Source organism: Pan troglodytes, chromosome 5 (assembly GCF_028858775.2).
Source record: "Pan troglodytes isolate AG18354 chromosome 5, NHGRI_mPanTro3-v2.0_pri, whole genome shotgun sequence".
Classification (NCBI taxonomy): Eukaryota; Metazoa; Chordata; class Mammalia; order Primates; family Hominidae; genus Pan; species Pan troglodytes.
In genome coordinates, this window is record NC_072403.2 from 91836478 (window position 1) to 91860141 (window position 23664).

Here is a 23664-nt window from a genome sequence, read left to right on the forward strand (position 1 = left end):
GGGTTGTGGCGCTGCAGAAATACTGGCCCAAATAGTCTGATTTTTCAAGAGAATATAGAAATATGGATTTTTTGGTACATAATCTCCTAATTTAAAAATTTTTAAGTCAGGTAGTGCGTGGTAGCTCATGCCTGTAATCCTAGCACTTTGGAAGGCCAAGGCAGGCAGATCACTTGAGGCCAGGAGTTTAAGACCAACCCGGCCAACATGGTGAAACCATGTCTCTACTAACAATACAAAAAATTAGCTGGGCGTGGTGGCGCCCAGCTACTCAGGAAACTGAGACAGGAGAATCACTTGACCCCGGGAGGTGGAGGTTGCAGTGAGCTGAGATCGCATCACTTCACTCCAGACTTGGGAACAGAGTGACAGAGAGAGACCCTGTCTCAAAAAACCAACATAAAATAAAATAAAGTATTTAATTAATTCAAAAAGAAAACAACTGGCAGGTGAAAAAAAAGAACCGGTGGTTCTATTTTCCAGCCTCTGCTCTTGGGCCAGGATTGCTCAGCCACAATCAGATCTTTGAAAAACTGCGAAGTGTAATTTGTATCTTTACACACTTTTTCCATTCCCATTCAAAGTTTCGTGTTTGTTGTTTTAGCTGGTAACACATGACCTAGCATTATGTTTGTCCCAGGGCAGGTGTTTAATAATTAATTGTTATTGAATACATGAAATCAGGTAACAAGTATTCCCTAAGTCAGAAGCAGGGCTTGAGCTCTCTAACTGGGTTGCTTTTTTGGAAAAAAGTTAATAATATAACAACATTTAACAGTTTATTGCAGGTAAAATTCGGGTGGTGCAATCTATCTTTAGAAACATATATATATATATATATATATATATATATATATTTTTTTTTTTTTTTTCCTCCAGTTGATCCTTGTTGGTCAAGTATCAGATCGACCTAGGAGTAAAAATATATAAAGAGCTGGGTATGGTGGCTCACGCCTATAATTCCAACACTTTGGAAGGCCGAGGTGGGAGGATTGCTTGAGCCCAAGGGTTCAAGACAGCCTGAGCAACACAGTGAGACCCTGTCTCTACAAAAAAAAAAAAAAAAAAAAATTAGACAGGTGTGGTGGCTCACACCCATAGTCCCAGTTACTTGGGAGGCTCCTGGGATCCTCCTGGGGTCACTTGAGCCCAGGAGGTGGAGGCTGCAGTGAGCCATGATTGTACCACAGCACTCCAGCCTGGGAGGCAGAGTGAGATCCTGCATCGAAACAAAAATACAAACTACATATATTAAAATAAAAAGTTTACATATATATGTATATATAAAGAAGGACATAAAATGTGATCAAAGTCTGTAATTGTCACAAATGTTTCAAGTTCGAAATATTGCTGTCCCACTTTAATCTCAGCTGTACGAAATACATGATTGCTTTTTAAAAGCACGTAGCCAGCCAATTCAATAGGATCCCAGAACAACCTTTGCCCCAGTTATCTTGCAGCCCAGAAATCAGTGCTGCTAGTAGCAAAGCTCTGAAATATAACTAATATTCATGTTGTAGAGAGGTATAAATTACTGTAAGTCTAGTAAATTCATTAACTTGATGATTTCTATAATCTTCATTTTATGTATTTTATTTTTCTTTTAAAGTTTTCTTTATATGTTTCATACTTCGATGACCAAAGGATATATACTTACATGTCAAATGGCTGAAACTGTTGTTTCCAGGAATTTCAGTAAGATGATTTTGCTTTTATCTGCCTGGTCTGATTTTTCAGCTCATTTGATTCGTGCATATTGCTAAAGTTCATAAATATTGTGCCTAAAGCCAGCCTTTCAGATGTGGAGAACAGAGAAAGGCTCACCAGCTCTCCATCCCAAATCTCTCTTGTGCCCAGTGGCCTCCGTCTCTGCTCCTGTCATCTGCATTTGGGTCTGTTATATTTCTTCAGTTCAAGCATGTGATTAGGCACTTCTGGAGCTTTGCCAGACAATGCAGGAGTTTCTGCCTTCCAGCGTCTCATCCCCTAAGGCAGAAAACTCAATCTATTTAGAGAGCTGTTAATTAAGTGAACTACATTTGGCCAGGAATTTATGAGCAGAGAAAATAGGAATGTAAATGATAAGTGTGTCTTTAAAAAAGACTGAGTAAGCTATATGCAAACTTTAAAAAAATAAAGCAACCTAACCAAAAGAATCTCTTTTAAAGGGATTTTCCTCTATTCTAGTTTGGTTTTTTTCCTTAACCAAATTTGAGAGCACACACTTGCTTTACAGTGATATCAGTCTCATCCCAAATATGCTTGTAAACTTGGGCAAAATGCAGAGAACTGAGAGGAATGTAAATAATGTATGTTCTCTCTTCAGGGCTGTTCAAGGAAATGCTGTTTACTTAGAAATAGAATTTTTGAAAGTATGTCTGCCATCTGTAGCCCAGATGATGATGAGTGTGGCAATGAATTAAACATTTAGAAATGAAATCTAATGGTTGTTTCTGTTTTTAAGGATGAGGCAACTGTAAAACGGCTTCATTACTCTTAATGCACAAAATAGCTGGAATTTGTTTATGTGCCATGTATCCATAACTTAGAAGATATATAAGGAAAGACATGATGATTGCGGATTTTTTAGAGTGTGTCTTGGCACAATTTCTGTATAGGTTATCATGCATGAATAATGTGCTAAGACACAGGAACAGTGCCAGAAGTTTGAAAGCATTATCATCATCATCACTTGCTTTTTATAGAGGACTCATACTCTAAGATAGAGTCACCATTTCATGTGTTGCTGCTCACATGCATGAATCTACATCTATCAATTAATTCTTCATGAGAATTACCATTTTTATCCAGCATTTGTAAGGAACTTCAACAAATTTACAAGAAAAAAAAACATTAAAAAGTGGGCAAAGGACATGAACAGCCAGTTCTCAAAAGAAGACATAGATACAGCAAACAACCATATGAAAAAAAGCTCAACATCACTGATCATTAGAGAAATGCAAATCAAAACCGCAATGAGATACCATCTCATATGAGTAAGGATGACTATAAAAAAAAGTAAAAAAATAACAGATGCTGGCACAGTTGTGGAGAAAAGGGAACACTGTATACTCTGTTGGTGGGAGTGTAAATTAGTTCAACCATTGTGAAAGGCAGTTGGCAATTCCTCAAAGACCTAAGACAGAAATAACATTCGACCCAGCAATCCCATTACTGGATATATACCCAAATGAATATAAATTGTTCTACTAAAAAGACACATGCACAGGTATGTACATTGCAGCACCATTCACAATAGCAAAGACATGGAATCAGCCTAAATGCCCATCAATGATAGACTGGCTAAATATAGTGTGGTACATACACACCTTGTAATACTATGCAGCCATAAAAAAGAATGAGATCATGTCCTTTGCAGGGACATGGATGGAGCTGGAGGCCATTATACTTAGCAAACTAATGCACAAACAGAAAATCAAATACCTCATGTTCCCACTTATACGTGGGAGCTAAATGATGAGAACACATGACACATAGAGGGGAACAACACACATTGGGGTCTACAAGAGGGTGGAGGGTGGAGGAGGAAGAGGATTAGGTTTATTACCTGGGTGACAAAATAATCTGTACAACAAACCTTCATGATACAAGTTTACCTATACAACAAACCTGCACATGTACCCCTGAACTCAAAATAAAAGTTAAAAAAAGAAAGAAAATTACCATTCTGAAATCTATGAAAAGACATGATTCTGGGCATGATTCTTTACTCAGTGAGATGCAAACAAAACAAAACAAAAAAACCCCATGATCTGATTCCTAAGCACTTCCCATGAAGAGCAGACAGTCGGAAGCATATATAGAAAAGGGTGATGAAAATATTCAATACATTTATAATATAGCCACAAAATCAAGGCACCATGGAAGTATTTTGGTGTGGTTTAAAAAAACAAGAGCAAATTTGATGTTGTATGGTGGGGCAATATTGGTGGAATCATCACCTTTCATCCAAAGTCAAGAGACAATTTTGAAATGAAGTATCATTTCAAAGGTTTCTGCAATTGAGAAGGTTGAAAAGGAGGCGCACATGACAGAAAATACAGTTAGACAGAAAATGAGGGACAGAAATCAAGTTGGATTGTGGAGGTAGTGAGGCACAGAAGTGGCCTATGGTACCAAATACAAAATATTTAGTTGAAGCAGGCTATTCACCTGCAACTCAAGATATGTAGTAAGGTTTTAGAGCGTCAAAGAATGTCCCAACCTTCTTTCTGATCTCACTCCCTTTTCTTACAAACTTTTGTACTTCTCTGCTATTAACCAAAACAACTAGTTGTTTTAATTAAACAGCACATATTTGTGGTGGAGAATGCTGGCAAAGAACTGGTTAAAGTGGTCCTGCATGGGATCTAGGCTAGAGGGGGAAGGTTTGGGTACTGAAGGCAGATTGGAATAGTCTTATTGAGTGGTGTGCTGGAGTCAACTCCTACAGTGTAATAAGAGGAAATGATGAAATTCTCAGGAATTTTGTAAGCCAATTGTTACATACATCTATTATTTAAAAATATATTAAACTTACAATTAAATTATATACAACAAACGTCATAAATACTGGTATTCCTTCACTTCTTATTTTTGCTACATTTTACTGTTATCTGTACTCTTGAGGTAATTTTCTCATATTGTAGCTATCTGATGAAAATACTATTGAATGATGTACTACTGAACATCTCTTTTCAACGCTCGATGACAACATGCTGATAGCATGAAATCAGCTATATCAATAAACATTTGCTAGGACATCTCTGGAGCTAGCTACAATGTACCATCTTCAAGAATAGTTCTGCTCTTTACATCAGAGTTGATTTTGCAGGCAAAATAAAATCCCACTAAAAAGTAGATGTGAGAAATCTATGAGTATAAAAGAAGTACCCAAGCTAACATTTCTCTCATTTTGCTGTTGGTGCTTTTTGACTATTCAAGCATTCATTCAACAGTGTTGAGCATGTTCTACCACCATGCTAGACCCTCTGGGTACAGTGAAGTATACGATGCGGTACCTGCCCTCGGGGAGCCTATAGCCTAATAGCCCACTCCAGGAGTAATGGATGAGCACAATGCAGATTGACACAGGAGGGAAGCACAGGTGCATGGGAAAACGGAGAAGACAAACTTGAGTGTTGAGGCAGGTGTGAGACTAACACCATAAACAACACGACATTTTGTGCTAGCTGAAATAGGTTGGGGAATCTTATAGAAAGAAAGCATTAAAATGTACATGGTCCTTCAACTCTTAACATGCTTTGGAGAAGGATGGGTTATACTCTAGGAGAAAGATTCCCATACCTCTGCAGGTGGATGAAGTTGAGAGGAACAGGTGGCACCTACCAATGGCAAGACAATGGGAGCCAGGAGGCTTTGCAGTCTGAGGAATGGCCTTACTAGTGAGATGAGCATCCTGGTATTGGTAGTTTGCCCATTTCAGTTGGCCACCGTGCAGTTCTTCCTGGGAACAGCTTGATGCTAGGCTATCTGAGGACATCTATTCCTTTTCGTTCAACCAGACTGAGGGTGTTCGGGCAAAGAGGAAGGAAGTGTATTAAAAAATAAGGAGGCGTAATCTGTGTCTTGAAGTGACCAAAGATGGAAGGAGGATCAAGACAAAAGCCATGCCCAGGTAACAACTATCTTGATTTCATGATTAATTCTCATTCAAATAGCTATTTCTGGGATGTTTATAAATAAACTTGAAAGGTAGAAAAGAAAGGAGATAAGATAGCATAGGGAAAGGATGAGAAACATTGTCACTCAGTTGCTAATAAGATTTTCAGCTGGTGCTTCAGACCAGGCCTGGAACTCTGAAATTGTGATTAAATTCTGATCCAACACCTAGACAAATACTTGTAATATCAGGTAAATGAGAAGTAAATTGAAATGACATTATTAGAAATAAGTGTCTAGGTATAATAATTTGCATCTCTTTGCTGGAAAGGAGAGAGTTCATCATCTGTATTCATTGCTTTTGAAACTGCTAAATAGAATCCTATATTTCTTCATGCTGAATTGAAGCCTGTAGTTATCAAAATGCTGACAAGTTGAGTTATTGGCTATTTTCAGGGACCATGCAAAAAGTTTCCCATTAATAATATTCACTGTGTACATTGATAGAAGAGAATTATTTATTACATATGTTATTACAACTTACCCTAAATGCCCTGAAGAAGACTTTTTTGACTTACAGAAAGAAAAAAAACATTTGCAGGGGGGGTTGACAAATAACAAAATACCATTGCCTACGATAAATGGGAAAACATAGCAATGCAGTTCTGTGATAATTCAATTAAAATCTACCACTCTCTCTTTTTGTTTTTCAGCAAGGTTTATCATGCTTACATCTCAGAAAATATGAGGTAAATCAGGAGACCAGAACTCACATGAAGAAATTTGTTGTAAATGCTGATTTATCATGTGGGCTTAAAAGTTTATACTGAGAAAAAATTTCAATAATTTTCTTTATTTCACACTAAAAGTATTATAAACTACCCACCTGAGTTACAACAGTGTCTCACATGCCTTTAAGAAAAAAAAGTTTTTTAATTTTCTGATTTTAACTATGAAAGAAATGGCTCAGAGGTAAATATGGGTTACCACTGTGGAGTATGACAAGTTTTATTTGGCAAATAAGAACCTCAGACTTTCTTCTTGTGGTGGAATTGCCTATATAAATAGTTCTCAAACCTTTTCTATATTTTAATCAGTGAACTATTTTGATAGGTTCAATATAATTTTAGATACATCCCTTCATACATGATGCTACACAGATATAATTCATACCCCCACACACACAAAACACACACATATGACCAAGTGTGGTGGGGGAAATAATGGTACCTTTAGATGCCACTCATCCATGCAGTTGACATAGATCACATGGCTCCTATGTGCCAAGTACTGTGCTAGTCACTGGGATAGACGCATGAAAATACCTACCTCCTGTCCTTGGGAAGGTATTACTACTATCTAAAGACATAAAAAAGACAAATCACAATATATTAAGGTAAAAAATCTTGTCAAACAGGTGTGGAGAATAATGCAACAGAATTACCCAGAATCGAAGTATTCACCCTTCCCAGAATGAGAGGAAACTTCACAGAGAAATTGACAAAGGAACAGGATTTTGCCAGGCAAGGAAGAAGGAAAGGTCTGGAATTAATAAATTTCAAGTCATTCTAAAAAATAAATACTATAGAAACACCATGAGAAATTTTCCTGAATACAGTACACAGACTATGTAAAAGACCTTTCTGAACAAGAAGCTATCTTTGAGACATTATTTTTAAAATGTCTGCCCTTGAAAAAAGAGATCATTTCTACCATATTTTCTGCAGTTCCTAATTCACTAGCAGAGTTATTCCATTAGTTACTGCATTCTTTTATGTTCCCTCAAATTGTGCTCTAGGAGTTTTAGGCCAGTGACTTCTTATATTATCTACTTTTTGATGGGATATAGTAACTTTTTCTTACAATTTTGAGAATAAACATTTCAAATTCTCTACAGATTTTTCTCTCTTCGGTACCTGTAGAGACATGTTTTTCATCCAATATATTTTATATTTCACTCATTTCCTGGTGCCACTTAGTGTACTCTACATGAGAAGTGACTGAACTACTCTTTGGTTCAAGAGCCTCCATTTTGACTTATGTTTCTATAGTATTAAAGTAAAAAGGTGATCCTGGATGAGATAACATCCTAGAACTTTTTTAAAGACCTTGATAAGAAGAATCAGAAAAGTGTTGAGGCTGAGCTTGGTACAACTCCATCTGGGCTGGACTGTTAATATCCCTTACTTGGGTGTAATTGTTGATTGATTACCTAAAACCTTGGGAAAGGTACTGTGGCAAAGATGCTGCTATGCGTTTACGAATGCACTTCTTCCTGTTGGACTCACAGAGAGTGTTGGCTTCCCTGGCTCCCCTGGGGTTGGCTGCACCCCTGAGGCTGAGTTCTAGCTATCTGGGTGGAAATGATGTAGGCCATCATACTCCCCTCAACCCTCTGAATTTCCTTTTCCTGCCATAGCTGTCCCAGAGGCTACCAGATGGTATATGTACGTAATGCAGTAGGACTACTCAATGTAGATCGGGCTTCACATAAATGAGAAATGAATGTTTGTGTTGATTGCTTTTGACCATTTGGAGTGTTTGTTGCCAGAGCCGAGCCTATTTTCTACTTTCTGGCACAGTTATGTGATTGTCTTGTTGGAGTCATAGGGTAAGATCATGGTACGTGAAGATGAAGATGCAGTTTATTCTAAAGGAGCAGGTGATCCCAAAATCAGTCATCCTGGGAAATGATCAGGCCTGGAGTAAGAAATAAGGATTTTATAGAAAACTTTCGAGAGAGAACATTTTCCTTCTCTTTGGGGCCAGAGGTCTAAGGTAGGGAGATTTCTGGAGCATTTCTGACATTGGGATGAATGTAAGGGATGGAGAGTATTTGGGGAGAAAGTCTCCATCTGGGCAGGAGAGAGGGAGGGAGCCAGGAGACAGGCTTGTGCCTAGCCAATAACTGTAAAGTGTTCTCAGTGTTGCATTTCTCTTCCATTTTCCTCAAATCTTCAATAAAGTCTACTTTGAAGTACAGCTTGGTTTCTGCTGTGCTGCAGGAAATCAGGGAAAGACTTGCCCTTGCTTCTAACACACCAGTAAAGGAGACAGCAGTGTCCCTATCCCCAGAGGTTACCGGCGAAGAACCAGCAGGCCCAGCTGTATGTCAGAGAACAGGGAGTAGGAAGAAGAGTTTACAGGGCAGCACTGTAATTGATTTGGTATCCCTCTTTTCTGCCTGAAACAGAAGTAAAACTAAGATGCTGAAGACCAGAAATATTCTATTATTGACGTACCTTTTTGATTTCAGTGCGTTTCGAGCTGCAGTTTCATGGTGCAATTTTCCACAAAGGTTTCTCAATAGGAAAAATGTCATTCTGTCAGCCTTGTTATCATCAGCTCCTGCACTGGCCCTTAAAACTTCCACCCAGGAGTGATACAAGCGACTTCTACTTACCAAAAACAAGTTTCACACATGGGGAAAGGCAAGGCAGAGTTAGGATGTTTGTGTACAGTCTGTTGATTCCTACACACACCACACATTTCCCATGAAGTCCCTTGAGTCCCTTACTGAAGAGTATGTTGTTTCTATTCAATAAACTATCACCAAATTTAAAATGAACTGAACATGCTATTAGCATTCCTGACAAGAGAAATTCTGTAAGGAGGGCTTAGTCATAGGTAGGGAAGATGAGGAGAGAGACAAAAGAAGAAGTGAAGAACGGATGATGAGTGACATATAAGAAGAAAATAATGAAAGAAGAGAAATAAAGGAGAGAGGGAGAAGACTGACTATGAGCATTGCCCATCCTCGCCCTGAATGGCTTTGTTACCACTTTTCTGCTCCTCTGAGTCCCCAGTGTTGCTCATTTCTCTAGGACCTATTTCACTGAACAAAGAGAAACCTCCAGGAAAGAGGAAGCAGAAGAGTAGAAAGAGGTTAAATCACACACATCAATTGGGGCCATCAAAGAAAGGCAACTGCAGGAAAGGAACAAGGATCAATGAGGAGGGAAGGAAAGTGGAACCCACCCATGGAGAGTCTAAAATTCAAAAACTTCTTAAGCTTGGGAAGATACTGCAGCAACATGAAAAGTGAATTTGTTGTTCCAGCCTTTGAAATATCAGATTTCCCTCCTCACTGCATTCTGCCTGATGAAGTTTGCAAAGTTCACAGTCTGAAGATTTTTATGTGTGTCCCAGGGAAGAAGGCAACTGGTTGTCCCAGAATAACTACACTGGGGACTTTACATCTTGGTTTGTGTGCTGGATGGACTGTATTGAAATGGGGCCAGCAGGTCAAGTCCCTGAGTCTGCCTCTTTCCATCCATCTTTAGACATGCTGAGTGTCACCCAGCTCCACACAGCCACAGCTTTGGAGGATATGCCAGGCCTGCTGGGTAGAGGTAGCATAACTGTATTCCAGAGAAAGCTTAGTTTGGCCTATGAGAAATCAGTTAAGTTTTTTGGTTTGTTTGTTTGTTTGTTTGTTTTAATGTCTTTACAGCTCCACAAGCCAGGTGCTAAATGTATCATTTTAATGTAAGCTGAGATGTTTTCAGTAGCACTATGCTAGTGGAAAATAACAGGCATCTCTATTAAATGTCAGACTATTTTTGCATAAAAATTATGAAGTTGTGTTTGAACCCCAGTGCAAGAGAGCTGAGTCATCTACAGTGATGGTGCACGCCAGGGAAAGTAGCAAGCTGCTCTCCAAGATGCTGCTTAGACCTTGCTATGGCAGTGGTTGTTACTCATACCATACAGCCTCTATTTATCTTTTTCTTCATGACTTGATTGTGAAACTGTTCAAAATATTTTATAGTTTTCTAAAGAGAGAGCATCAATACTTCTAGGCAACTTAAAGCACAGCCAATAGCTTAAGTTCCCTCTCAGTGTTCTGGTGAGTATTTCTCCTTCTTCTGAAATGAATACTTCCCTTTTCTTCCTCAATCTAAAAATACATGATTTCCTCAGAAGCTGTCATATTTTACACATGGCTACCACTAGCTTAATCAATGTGGAAAAATGGCTCAGCTCCATGGGTGCCCAGCTTGGAAAACCCAGCGTCAGAAAGAGGCAAAGGGAATCCCTTCCTTTGGGAAAATCCCTACTCCATGCTGCATGGTGTGGTGAGCAGACAACGTGCTTGGTTTCCATCTTCACATGCCCTCCTGCTGGGCATCTTTGAGAAGTGCACAAATTGCACAATTATACATGTCAGCTCTTACATGGTCTTACATGATGTATCTCCTTAACTACATTTGATTGGCCCAGTGGTGGCTTCTTACATAAGCCACCCTCTTGTATAATTGTTTCCAACTAGACCAAGAGAGTTGGACCATCTCTAACTGGTGAAAGCCAAAATGATGAAGATGAATGCATGAGCTACTGGTGACTGAGTTTCCTACAGTCTGAAAAACAGCCATGTGTAATGAGAAAAAAATGAAACCAACATAAACGCAAAAGGAAAAGCAAGAGATCAGAATTTAGTCAGCACTGAAGTTTCTGATTTCAGTTGTACCTGAGACTAGCAACAACCTTGCTCTTCTAGCAGATGCATGTTTTTGTTGTTTAGCTCTCTCTTGAATTCCATCACAGCAACTTGAGAGTCACGAAAAAATGCAGAGCACTGGAAAAGATAACCATGAATTATTGCAGCCAGTGCTTCCCGATGTGGCTCCACCTTGCACAGATGAAACTCGTGAGAAGCTCAATCAGAGAGGGACAACTACAACCCAGGTGTGGCTTGGGTTAAATGATTAAATGAGAGAGACATGTGCTTGTTAAATGATTAAGAGCCAGTAATTCCCCATATCTAGAAGTATGACCTTATGCAACTCTATAGACTTCAGTTTCTACACCTGTAAAATGAGAATTTTAATAGTTCCTATTTCATAGGTTTGTTGAGGGGATTAAGTGAAATAATGCATGTAAATATTTAAGACAGTGCCTGGCACCCACTCTTCAATAACTGTTAGGTCTGATTTTTATTAATTATTTCCAGTGTCATAATGGTGCTTGACACAGGTTAGGCATTAGTAAGTGTTACCGTGCATATACCAATCTAATTTTAGCCCTAACTTGATAGGTAACATTCTGTCTTCTTAGGCAAGTGATTTTATTCTTTTTGAACCTGTTTCTTCATCTGTAAATCAGAATAACAGTAATTTTTTGACACATTAATGGAAAGATAACATAAGGTAATCCACATGAAGAAATTTCATGAACTGTAAAATTCTACTCAACTATAAAAGATAAATGATTAATTTGCATCTAAGTTTGCTTCTTTTCAAAAGTGCCAAGATATCAACATTTTAATGGCTAAAAAAGAAATGAAAATTTTAAAACTCTCTTTCCTCTATTGAATGCAACAGGTCTATATATCCTAAAAATAGAGACTTTTTTCTACTTTGGAATCAATAAAACTATTTTTATTTTGATTTTAAAAATGTGTCATTTAAACATTCTTATTTTTTTCCTGCATTAGCCCTCATACAAAAGTTTTGCTTATCCCTTATGAAGTCTGAGAATTTTGATCTTACTCTAAGGTTAGTCTGGGAAAACAGCAATTTTAAAATTACAAATACGAGGCTAGGCAATGTAGCAAGACCCTGTCTCTACAAAGTTTTTTAAAAAATTAGTCAGGCATGGTAGAATGCACCTGTGGTCCTAGCTACTCAGGAGGCTGAGGCAGGAGAATTGCTTGAGCCAGGAGTTTAAAGGCCTCAGTCAGCCATAATTGCACCACTGCATTCCAGCCTGAACAGAATGAGACCCTGTCTCTAAAAAACATAAACAAAAAAAGAAAATAAGAAAAATCTATTTAAAAAATTAAAATTACAAACGAAATATTTGCATAATGTTTAAAACATTAGCCCGCTGCTGGGCTCATACCTGTAATCCCAGCACTTTGAGAGGCCAAGGCAGGTGGATCACCTGAGGTCAGGAGTTCAAGATCAGCCTGGCCAACATGGTGAAACCCCGTCTGTACTAAAAATACAAAAAAATTAGCTGGGCATGGTGGCGGGTGTCTGTAATCCCAGCTACTCAGGAGGCTGAGGCAGGAGAATCGCTTAAACTCGGGAGGTGGAGGTTGCAGTGAGCTGAGATTGCACCATTGCACTCCAGCCTGGGCAGCAAGAGTGAAACTCTGTCTCAAAAAACAAACAAACAAAGAAACAAACAAAAACAAAAAAACAAAAAAACACCATTATCCTGCATACAATGAAAGAAGCCTCAGATCAAATTATCTGTTTTCTTAGCATGCTAGTATTTTATAAGTGGAGATTTTGAATTAATAAATAAAACCAAATACAATCATCTGTGGACCATCTCCATAAGAGAATGGCCTAACCAAAAATTATATTACTTTTTCTATCAATTTGTAGATGTAAATGAAGATGTTCAGCAGAATACACTTAAGTTAAAGTATAAAAATATAAGACAAATTATGAGAGTAGGAAATTTGGACATAGTGCTACACCATCTGGTTTCCTCTTTCAACTTAGAACATCATCATATATTCTCTTCATACACCCTCTTCCCTTCTTAACTCAGAGTTGCAAGGCAGGACCTGAAAGGTAGAGGGGATCTGAATGAGTCCAGGTGTTTGACCTCAGACATTTTCTTTCTTTCTTTTTTCTTTTGAGACAGGGTCTTTCTCTGTTGCCCGGGCTGGAGTGTAGTGGCACAATCACAGCTCACTGTAACCTCAACCTCCTGGGCTCAAGTGATTCTCCTACATCAGCCTCCTGAGTAGTAGCTGGGACTACAGGTGCACACCACCATGCCTGGCTACTTTCTTTTAAAAGATGGAGCCTCACTATGTTGTCTAGACTGGTGTTGAACTCCTCAGCTCAAGTGACCTCCTACCTCAGCCCCCCAAAGTGCTGGGATTGCAGACGCGAGCCACTGTACCTAGCTTGACCTCATCCATTTTCAAGCCTGGTTATAGACCTATTCAGAGAAGCTACTTAGTGATGTGGTTTCAAGGTTGTGGCAGGATGCTATTGGCTTTCCCTCGCTAGCAAAACCTCCACTTTTCTCAAGTCTCAATGTGCCCAACCCTAGAGGGTAAATCATGGTTGGTCTCTGTCAACTCCTTACTGCTAGAGATGGCAGAATTGACCAAGTTCAGGACAATGAGATGTAAGAAGAGTTTGCTGAGGGCTCTGGGAAAGAGTTTCCTCCCAGACAAAGCAGGAAAGGCCCATGAATCCAGCCCTTTGCCTTTCCTTTCTTTTCCTGAACACTGTTATATGAGAATGTGATGTTTGGCACTTCAGCAGACCTTCAGGAAATCACGATGGGAAGAGAAGCCTGTCACAGAGACAGACTAGGTGACCTGGCAGTGCTGAGCTACTGACCCTCACCCAGAAATGCCCACATCTAGAGTTTCTGTTATGTGAGTAATTAAGTAACATTCTTGGCTAAACTACTGTTAGGTTTTTTTTTTTTGTTACTTGTAAGAAAAATCACCCTAACTGATAGAAGGCTCTTCCACAAAGAGTTTTACCCTCCTGCTTTTCTCTGCTCCCCTCACAACCCCATAATACCTAGTAAAATGTGGCCAAACATGATGCTACACATTTAGAACCACAGAATTTCAGAGCTGAAAGTCACATCTCCAATTCTCAGATGATAAAATAAGAAATTTAGACGTGATTCCTCTTGTTTGAGAGGTTGACCCTTGCCTAGTGCAAATGCCAATGGAAAAAGGAAAAGACGCATCCCCCATGTGAACTGTGGTGTGAATGACTCTCCTAAGATTAGTCTGTCTGTGGACAGAGAACATGAGGCACTAGCAACTAGAGGTGAAGGAGGCTCTTTAAGAAGGGGGAAGGTATAGAAAGGGAATCTGGGGCTGGGTGTGGTCGCTCATGCCTGTAATCTCAGCAGTTTGGGAGGGTGAGGTGGGAGGATTGCTTGAGCCTGGGAAGCAGAGGCTGCAGTGAGCTGTGATCACACCACTGCACTCCAGCCTGGGTGACACAGAAAGACCCTGCTTCAAAAAAGGAAGAGAGGGAGAGGGAGAGAGAGAGAAAGAGAGAGAGAGAGAGAGGAAGGGAGGGAGGGAGGAAGGGAGGGAGGGAGGGAGGGAGGGAGGAAGGAAGGAAGGAAGGAAGGGAAGGAAGGATGGATCTGGGGCTCCATTATCAGTTTCTTCTTCATTTTTCCTAAAGCCAGATCTGAGGAAAATTTTTCCACAATAATCATGTGAAATGAAGAGTGCATATTGCCAAACTGCTTCCAGAAATGTGCAGTGAGCATTTCCTCTAGAAGGCCTGAGTGTTCCAGCCTCACCACACAAGGTTGCCAGTCCCTGCTTTGGCCTCCAGAGGGTCTGTGAATTAATGAGGGGGAGGCCACTAGGTTTATAAAACTTCATGGGAGAGAATTTTAAAGAAACAAAGAACTAAAATAATAATATTAGGAGTATCAGAGACTAATTTCAAAAGTTTCAAGTATTTTCTGAACTTCTGTCAACCCAATTCTTCTATGTCCACGTAGATGCAATCTGACTTCCATTCATTTTAGTTTCTGGTTTACCAGTTTTTCTTGGAATTTTGAAAATTCCTTCCCCTGTTTTTCCCCTCAAACTTTTATAAAAGCCAAGATTATTTTGATCAGAGAGACTATATTCTTTTAACTTAATTATAAGAGCAATACATGTTTACATTCATGTCTGTCTGCTACATTGCATATCCCTAACTCTACTTAGAAAGTGCATAAAACTTAGTAGATGCTCAATAAATATTTGTGAAATGAACATATGAAGGAATGTAAGCAACTTGGAAATACAAAAAAGAAAAAAATTCAGAGTTTAAAGAAACTCCCTCATTCTATACATTCCTTTGTAGAAAGCCAAATCTTGTTCCACAAATATGTCTTCTATACATATATATTTCATTTATTTATATTTATTTATTTATTTATTTAGAGACAGAATCTCATTCTGTTATCCTGGCTGGAGTGCAGTGGCACAATCATAGCTTACTGCAACCTCAAACTCTTGGGCTCAAGCAATCTTCCTGCCTCAGCCTCTTGAGGAGCTAGGACCACAGGCATGCACCACTGTGTTCCGCTAATTTAATTTTTTATTATTATTTTTTTTTTGTAGAGACATGATCTCTCCATGTTGCCCAGGCTGGTCTTGAATTCCTGGCCTCCAGTAATACTTCTGCTTTGGCTTCCCAAAGTGCTGGGATTACAGGCATGAGCCATTGTTCCTAACCCCTTCTCTATATATTTTAAGTTGTCCATTTTCTTTCCTGTAAAGGAAAAGATTCTCATTGTTGTTGTTTCCTGAAAATGTATTTTTTGTGGAAAATTTCAATTGCATTATTCTCTACTATAACAAGGGGCAGATGGCACGTAAACTGCTTCCACATATGTACGTGTGTGATAAAAACAAACCTAAGTGCTCTAATTCCCACTACAAGTTTCTCTACTCTGCTATAGAAGACAGTCTAAGACATTTAATAGAGTTTTATAATTTAACCACAATGACTTAAAAAGCTGATGTAACCAAAGTAAGTAAATAATAAACATACCCCTTTATTTGCTATAACATGTGGTGAATGTAAGATGTGATATATTTTCTTTGCTCATTAGAAGAATGATTTATGGACTGATTTCCCAAGCATTCTCAAGGTCTATTGGAATTGTGCATGCATCTTGGGATGTAAATGAGGGGGCTGTCAATGAAACTTCCTAGAAATGTCCTCATTAGCAATATAATTTAGCAAATGTGATATTGATGTTCCTGCACTGACCCAGGTTGGACACACATGCCATTTCAGTAAGTTATCTGCAGAACTTCTGCTGTGATCAGAGCTGGATGGTTTACACAGAAACACTGGGGGAAAATAATTCAGATAGAATTGAGTTTTAAGTTTCATTGGGCAGACCATTATGAAATTTTATTTCCACTGTCAATAAGGAGCCACAAAGAGATGCCACAGGACTTGAGTTAAAATTGCTCTGTATTTCTGGTCATGGATGCCCACATTATTTGTATACTGATTTGTCCTTACCCTTGGCAAAACTGACCTTGGGAAAAAACAGGGAAACAAAGACATTTGACTTAAGTTCCACTTTTCCCATTTAGCTGTTCATTCAACCAGTATGTACTCTGTCTGTGGAAAGGGGAAAGAAGAGCAGGAGGGACTTTGTATTGTGGTTTGAGTGCCGGATTAGCTGCAGTAGAATAGAATATCAGGTACATTGCTAAGGTTTTTTACTCTAATCCCTAGCTCCCTGGACATGTCCAGGGTCTGGAGAAACTCACTGCCATGAAGGGAAGGGCCTTGGATCAGACCCAGTGCTATGCTGGCTTCAGGTCCCAGTGGTGGCCACAGAGGTGCTTGCATCATCACATCCCTAGTTCCAGGTGGCTGAGCACAGAGACAGATTCCATTTCCCTGGGAGAAAGTAAGGGAAAAGAACAAGAACCTCTGCCTGGTAATCCAGAGAATTCCTCCGAATTTTGTCCAAGACCACCAAGGCATCACCATGAGCTGACAGAAGAGCCCATGGGCTTTAAGTGAACATTGGTGGCGGCCTGACGGAGCCCCTCTGTGGACCAGTGGTGGTGGTGGCCACAGAGAAAGGCTCCTCTACTTATGGAAAGGGGAGAGAAGACTACAAGTCTGCAAAAACCACAACACTATTTGGCATGGGGCCCAAGTGCTTCAAATACCTGGAAAGCCTTCCCAAGAAGGACAGGTACAAAGAAGCCCAAATTGTGAAGACTGTAGTACATACCTAACTCTTCAATGCTGAGACACTGATGAACATCTATAAGCATCAACACCATCCAGGAAACATGGCCTCACCAAATGAGGCACTAAGGACCAATTCTTCAGAAACAGAGATCTATGACCATTCAGACAGAGAATTCAAAATAACTGTTTTGAGGAAACTCAAATAAATTTAAGATAACACAAAGAAGGAATTCAGAATTCTATCTGATAAATTTAACAGAAATTGAAATAATGAAAAAGAAACAAGCAGAAATTCTGGAGTTGAAAAAATGCAACTGACATGCTGAGGAATACATCAAAGTTGCTTAATAGCAGAACTGATCAAGCAGAAGAAAGAATTAGTGAGTTTGAAGACAGGCTATTTTTGAAAATACAGTCAGAGGAGACAAGATAAAAAAGAATAAAAAATAATGAAGCATGCCTACAACATCTAGAAAATAGCCTCAAAAAGGCAAATCTAAGAGTTATTGGCCTTAAAGAGGTAGAAAAAGAGATAGGGATGGAAAGTTTATTCAAAAGAATAATATCAGAGAATTTCCAAAGCTAGAGAAAGATGTCAGCATTCAAGTACAAGAAAGTTATAAAATGCCAAGCAGAGTTAACCCAAAAGAAGACTATCGAGGCATCTACTACTCAGACTCCCAAAGGTCAAGGATAAAGAAAGGATCCAAAAAACAGCAAGAGAAAATGAACACATAACACACAACAGAGCTTAATACCTCTGGCTGGAGACTTTTCAGTGGAAATCTAAAAAGAGCCAGGAGACAGTGGCATGACATATTTGAAGTTCTGAAGGAAAAAAAATCACCCTAGAACAGTATATTCAGTATAAATACCCTTCAAGCATGAGGGAGAAATAAAGACCTTCCAAGACAAACAAAAGCTGAGGGATTTCATCAATATCAGAGATGTCCTACAAGAAATGCTAAAGAGAATTCTTCAGTCTGAAAGAAAAGGACGTTAATAAACAAGAAGAAATCATTTGAAGGTATAAAATTCACTGGTCATAGTAAGCACAGGGAAAACATAAGATAGTATAACACTGTAATGGTGGTGTGCAAATTACTCTTGACTTCAGTAGAAAGACTAAATGATGAACCAATCAAAAATAATAACTACCACCTTTCAAGACATAAACAGTAAAATAAGACATAAACAAAAAAAGCTAAAAACTAGGGGGACTAAGTTAAATTATTAGTTTTCCTTTTGGGTGTTTATTTGCAGAATCAATGTTAACTTGTCATCAACTTAAAATAACGGGTTATAAGATAGTATTTGCAATCCCCACAGTAACTTCAAATTGAACAACATACAACAAATACACAAAAAATAAAAAGTAAGAAATTATACCACCAGAGAAAATCACCTTCACTAAAAGGAAGACAGGATGAAATGAAGGAAGAGAAGACCACAAAACAACCAGAAAACAAATAACAAAATGGCAGGAGTAAGTCCTTACTTATCAATAACAACATTGAATGTAAATGGACTAAACCCTTCAATAAAAAAACAGAGTGGCTGAATGGATGAGAAAACAAGACCCCCATGATCTGTTGCTGACAAGAAACACACTTTGCCTTATAAAAATACACAGAGACTGAAAATGAAGGGATGAAAAATGATATTCTATGCCAATGGAAACCAAAAAAGAGAAGTAGCTGTACTGCAGTGTATCAGACAAAACAGATTTCAAGACAAAAACTGTAAGAAGAGACAAGGAAGGTTATTATATAATGATAAAAGTGTCAATCAAGAGGATATAATGATTGTAAGTATATATGCCCCCAACACTGGAACACTCAGATATATAAAGCAAATATTATTAGAGCTAGAGAAATAGACCTCCAACAAAATAATAGCTGGAGACTTCAACACTCCATTTTCAGCATTGGTCAGATATCCCAGACAGAAAATTAACAAAGAAACACTGGACTTAATCTGCACTACAGAATAAATGGACCTCATAGATATTTACATAACATTTTATCCAAAGGCTGCAGAATACACATTCTTCTCCCCAGCTCATGGATAATTCTCAATGATAGGCCATATATTAGGTCGGAAAACAAATGTTAAAACATTCAAAAAATTTGAAATAATATCAAGCGTTTTCTCTGACCACATGGAATAAAACTAGAAATAACTAACAAGAGGAATTTTGGAAACTATACAAACACGTGGAAATTAAACAACAGGCTCCTGAGTGACCAGTGAGTCAATGAAGAAATTTAAAAGGAAATTGAAAAAAATTCTTGAAACAAATGATAATGGAAACACAACATACCAAAACCTATGGGATATAGTGAAAGGAGTACTATAAGAAGAGACAAAGAGGGAAATTTACAGCTATAACTGCCTATATCAAAAAAGAGAAAAAAAATCAAATAAATTCCAAACAATGCATCTTAAAGAACTAGAAAAGCAAGAACAGGTTGAACTCCAAATCAGTAGAATAAAATACAAACGATCAGTGAAACAAAAAGTGTGTTATTTTTAAAAAGATAAAGTTGACAACCTTAAACCAGACCAATGAAGAAATAAAGGGAAAAGACCCAAATAAATAAAATCAGAGATGAAAAAGGAGACATTACAACTGATACCAGAGAAATTCAAAGGATCATTAGTGGCTACTATGAGCAACTATAGGCCAATAAATTGGAAAATCTAGAGGAAATGGATAAATCCCTAGACACATAAAATATACCAAGATTGAACCATGAAGAAATAGAAAACCTGAGCATACCAGTAACAAGATTGAAACCATAATGAAAAGTCTCCCAGTAAGGAAAAGCCCAGGGCCTGATGGATTCACTGCTGAATTCTACTAAACCTTTAAAGAAAAACTAATACTAATCCCACTCAAACTCTTCTGAAAAATAGAGAAAAAGGGAACACTTCCAAGCTCATTCCATAGGCCAATATTACTCTGACACTAAAACCAGACAAAGACACATTAAAAAAAAGAAAACTACAGGCCAATATCTCCAAGGAATATTGATGCAAAAATCCTCAACAAAATACGAGCAAACTGAATTAAACAATACATTGAGATCATCCATCATGACCAAGTGGAATTTATACCAGCCATTCAAGCATGGTTCAACATATACAAATGAATCAATGTAATACATCATATCAACAGAATGATGTATTACAGAATAAAATCCACATTATTGTTTCAATTGATGCTGAAAATCATTTGATAAAGTTCAGCATCCCTTAATAATCAAAACCCTCAAAAACTGAGTATAGAAGGAACATACCTCAACATAATAAAAGCCGTATATGATAGACCCACAGCAAGTATCATACTGAATAGAGAAAAACTGAAAGCCTTTCCTCTAAGATCTGGAACATGAAAAGAATGCCCACTTTCACCACTGTTTTCAACGTACTACTGGAAGTCCTAGCAATCTGATAAGGGAAAGAAATAAAGGGCATCCAAATTGGAAAGAAAGAAGGCAAATTATCCTTATTTGCAGATGACATGATCTTATGTTCCAAAAAATCTAGACTCCCTACCAAAAAACTATTAGAACTGATAAGCAAACTCAGTCAAGTTGCATGATACAAAATCAACACACTAAAATCAGTAACATTTCTATATGCCAACAGTGAACAATCTGAAAAATAAATCAAAGATGTAATCCCATTTACAATAGCTACAAATAAAATAAAATGCCTACAAATTAACTAAACCAAAAAAGTGAAAGATCTCTACAATGATAACTATGAGAAATTGACTCAAGAAATTAAAGAAGACACAAAAAATAGAAAGAGACTCCATGTTCATGGATTGGAAGAACGAATATTGTTAAAAGTTCATACTATACAAAGCAATCTACAGATTTAATGCAATCTATTTAAATGCCAATGACATTCTTCATGGAAATAGAAAAAATAATTCTAAAATTTATACAGAATTACAAAAGACTCAGAATACTCAAAACTATCCTGAGCAAAAAGAGCAAAACTGAGGAATCACATTACCTGACTTCAAGTTACACCACAGAGCTATAGTCACCAAAACAGTATGGTACTGGCATAAAAACAGACACATAGAACAATGCAACAGTATAGAGAACCCAGAAGGAAATCCATACACCTACAGTGAACTCATTTTTGACAAAGGTACCAAGAACATACATTGGGGAAAACACAGTCTCTTCAATAAATTGGGAAAACTAAATATCTCTGCAGAAGAATGAAACTTGACCCCAATTTCTTCAATAAATACAATCTTTTCAATAAACGGTGCTGGGTGTATTAGTCAGTTTTCGTATTGCTATACAGAACTACCTGAGACTGGGTATTTAATAAAGCAAAGAGCTTTAATTGACTTACGGTTCCACAGGCTGTCCAGAAATCATGGTTGGGGAGGCCTCAGGAAACTTACAATCATGGTGGAAGGTGAATGGGAAGAAGACACATCTTACATGGCCAGAGAAGGAGGAAGAGAGAGAAAAGAGGAAAGTGCTACACACTTAAACAACCAGACTGTGTGAGAATTCACTATCACAAGAATTGCAAGGGGTAAGTCTGCCCCTATGATTCAGTCACCTCCCATCAGGCCCCTCCTCCAACAATGGGAATTACAATTCGACATGAGATTTGGGTGGGGATGCTGAGCCAAACCATATCACTAGGGAGACTAGAAGATATCCATATGCAGAAGAAAGAAACTAGACCCCTATCTCTTGCCATGTACAAAAATCAAATAAAAATAGATTAAAGACTTAAACCTAAGTCCTCAAACTATGAAACTACTATAGGAAAACATTTGGGAAACTCTCCAGGGCATTGCCCTGGGCAAAAATTTCTTGAGCAATACCCCACAAGCACAGGCAACCAAAGCAAAAATGGACACATGGGGTCACATCAAGTTAAAAAGCCTTCTGCACAAGAAATGAAAAAATCAACAAAATGAAGAGACAACCCGCAGAATGGAGGAAAATACTTGCAAACTACCCATACGACAAGGATTAATAACCAGAATATATAAGAAGCTCAAACAACTCTACAGAGAAAAATCTAATAATCTGATCAAAAAATAGGCAAAAGATTTTAATACACATTTCTTAAAAGAAGACATATAAATGTCAAACAGGCATATGAAAAGGTGTTCAACATCACAGATCATCAGATAAATGCAAATCAAAACTACAATGTGATATCATTTCAGCCCAGTTAAAATGGATTTTATCCAAAAGTCAGGCAATAACAAATGCTGGTGAGGATGTGGAGAAACAGGAACTCTCGTACACTGTTGGTCATACGAACTAGTACAACCACAATAGAGAATAGTTTGGAGGTTCCTCACAAAAACTAAAAATAGAGCTACCATACCATCTGGCAATCCCACTGCTCTATATGTACTCAAAAGAAATGAAATCATTATATCAAAAAGATATCTGCACTCCCATATTTGTTGCAGCACTGTTCACAATAGCCAAGATTTTGAAGCAACCTAAGTTTCCAACAACAGATTAACCTATAAAGAAAATGTGGTACTTATCCACAATGGAGTACTATTCAGCCATAAAAAAGAATGAGATTCTACCATTTGCAACAACATAGATTGAACTAGAGGTCATTATGTTAAATAAAATAAGCCAGGAACAGAAAGACAACCATTGCGTGTTCTCACTTATTTGGGGGATGTAAAAATTAAAACAATTGAACTCATGGAGATAGAGAATAGAAGGATGGTTACCAGAGGCTGAGAAGGGTAATCATGGAGTGGCAGGGAGGTGAGGATGGTTAATGGGTTAAAAATAATAGAAAGAATAGATAAGACATAGTATTTGATAGCACAACAGCAGGACTATAGTCAATAATAATTTAATTGTACGTTTAACACAAAGGATAAATGCTTGATGGGGTGGATATCCAATATTCCACAACGTGCTTATTTCACATTGCATGCCTGTACCAAAATATCTCATGTACCTCAAAAACATATACACCTACAGAAATTAAAAATTTAAAAAATTTTTAAAAGACTAATTTAGATGATTATATAACTGACCTGAAATAGAGGAGTTTTATGGATGCTGAGCTAGATATGACCCAAGATATTGTGAGCAAAGACAGTATATGTGGAGAATCAGAAGCACAGTAAAATGTTTCCAAGACTATTTTTGCAATTTTTCAGTCTGTAAGGACCAGAGAAGAAGGGTATATACCTGTACAGTCACCGACTGAAATGCAGCACCCGTGGATCCCATGTTATATTATACCAAAAAACCTATCCCAGCTGCACACAACAGACATGACCAGGGTAGATTCAAAGGAAAAGAAACAAGGCTTGAAACTCAACACTGCAGCA

The 23664-nt window shown here is 38.0% G+C and overlaps 1 long non-coding RNA gene across 2 annotated transcripts in view; it reads right to left on the bottom strand.

The window, feature by feature from the left end:
• Positions 1–23664, bottom strand: part of LOC107975209 (uncharacterized) — a 75447-nt gene that overhangs the window by 28268 nt on the left and 23515 nt on the right. Inside the window, exon 1 of one of the 2 annotated variants that reach the window (XR_001718552.3) lies at positions 1658–1970. The exons of the other annotated variant lie outside the window; for it this stretch is intronic. This is a non-coding gene — a long non-coding RNA (uncharacterized LOC107975209). Of the gene's footprint in view, positions 1–1657; positions 1971–23664 lie in introns of those variants that run through there. 2 annotated transcript variants of the gene reach the window in all.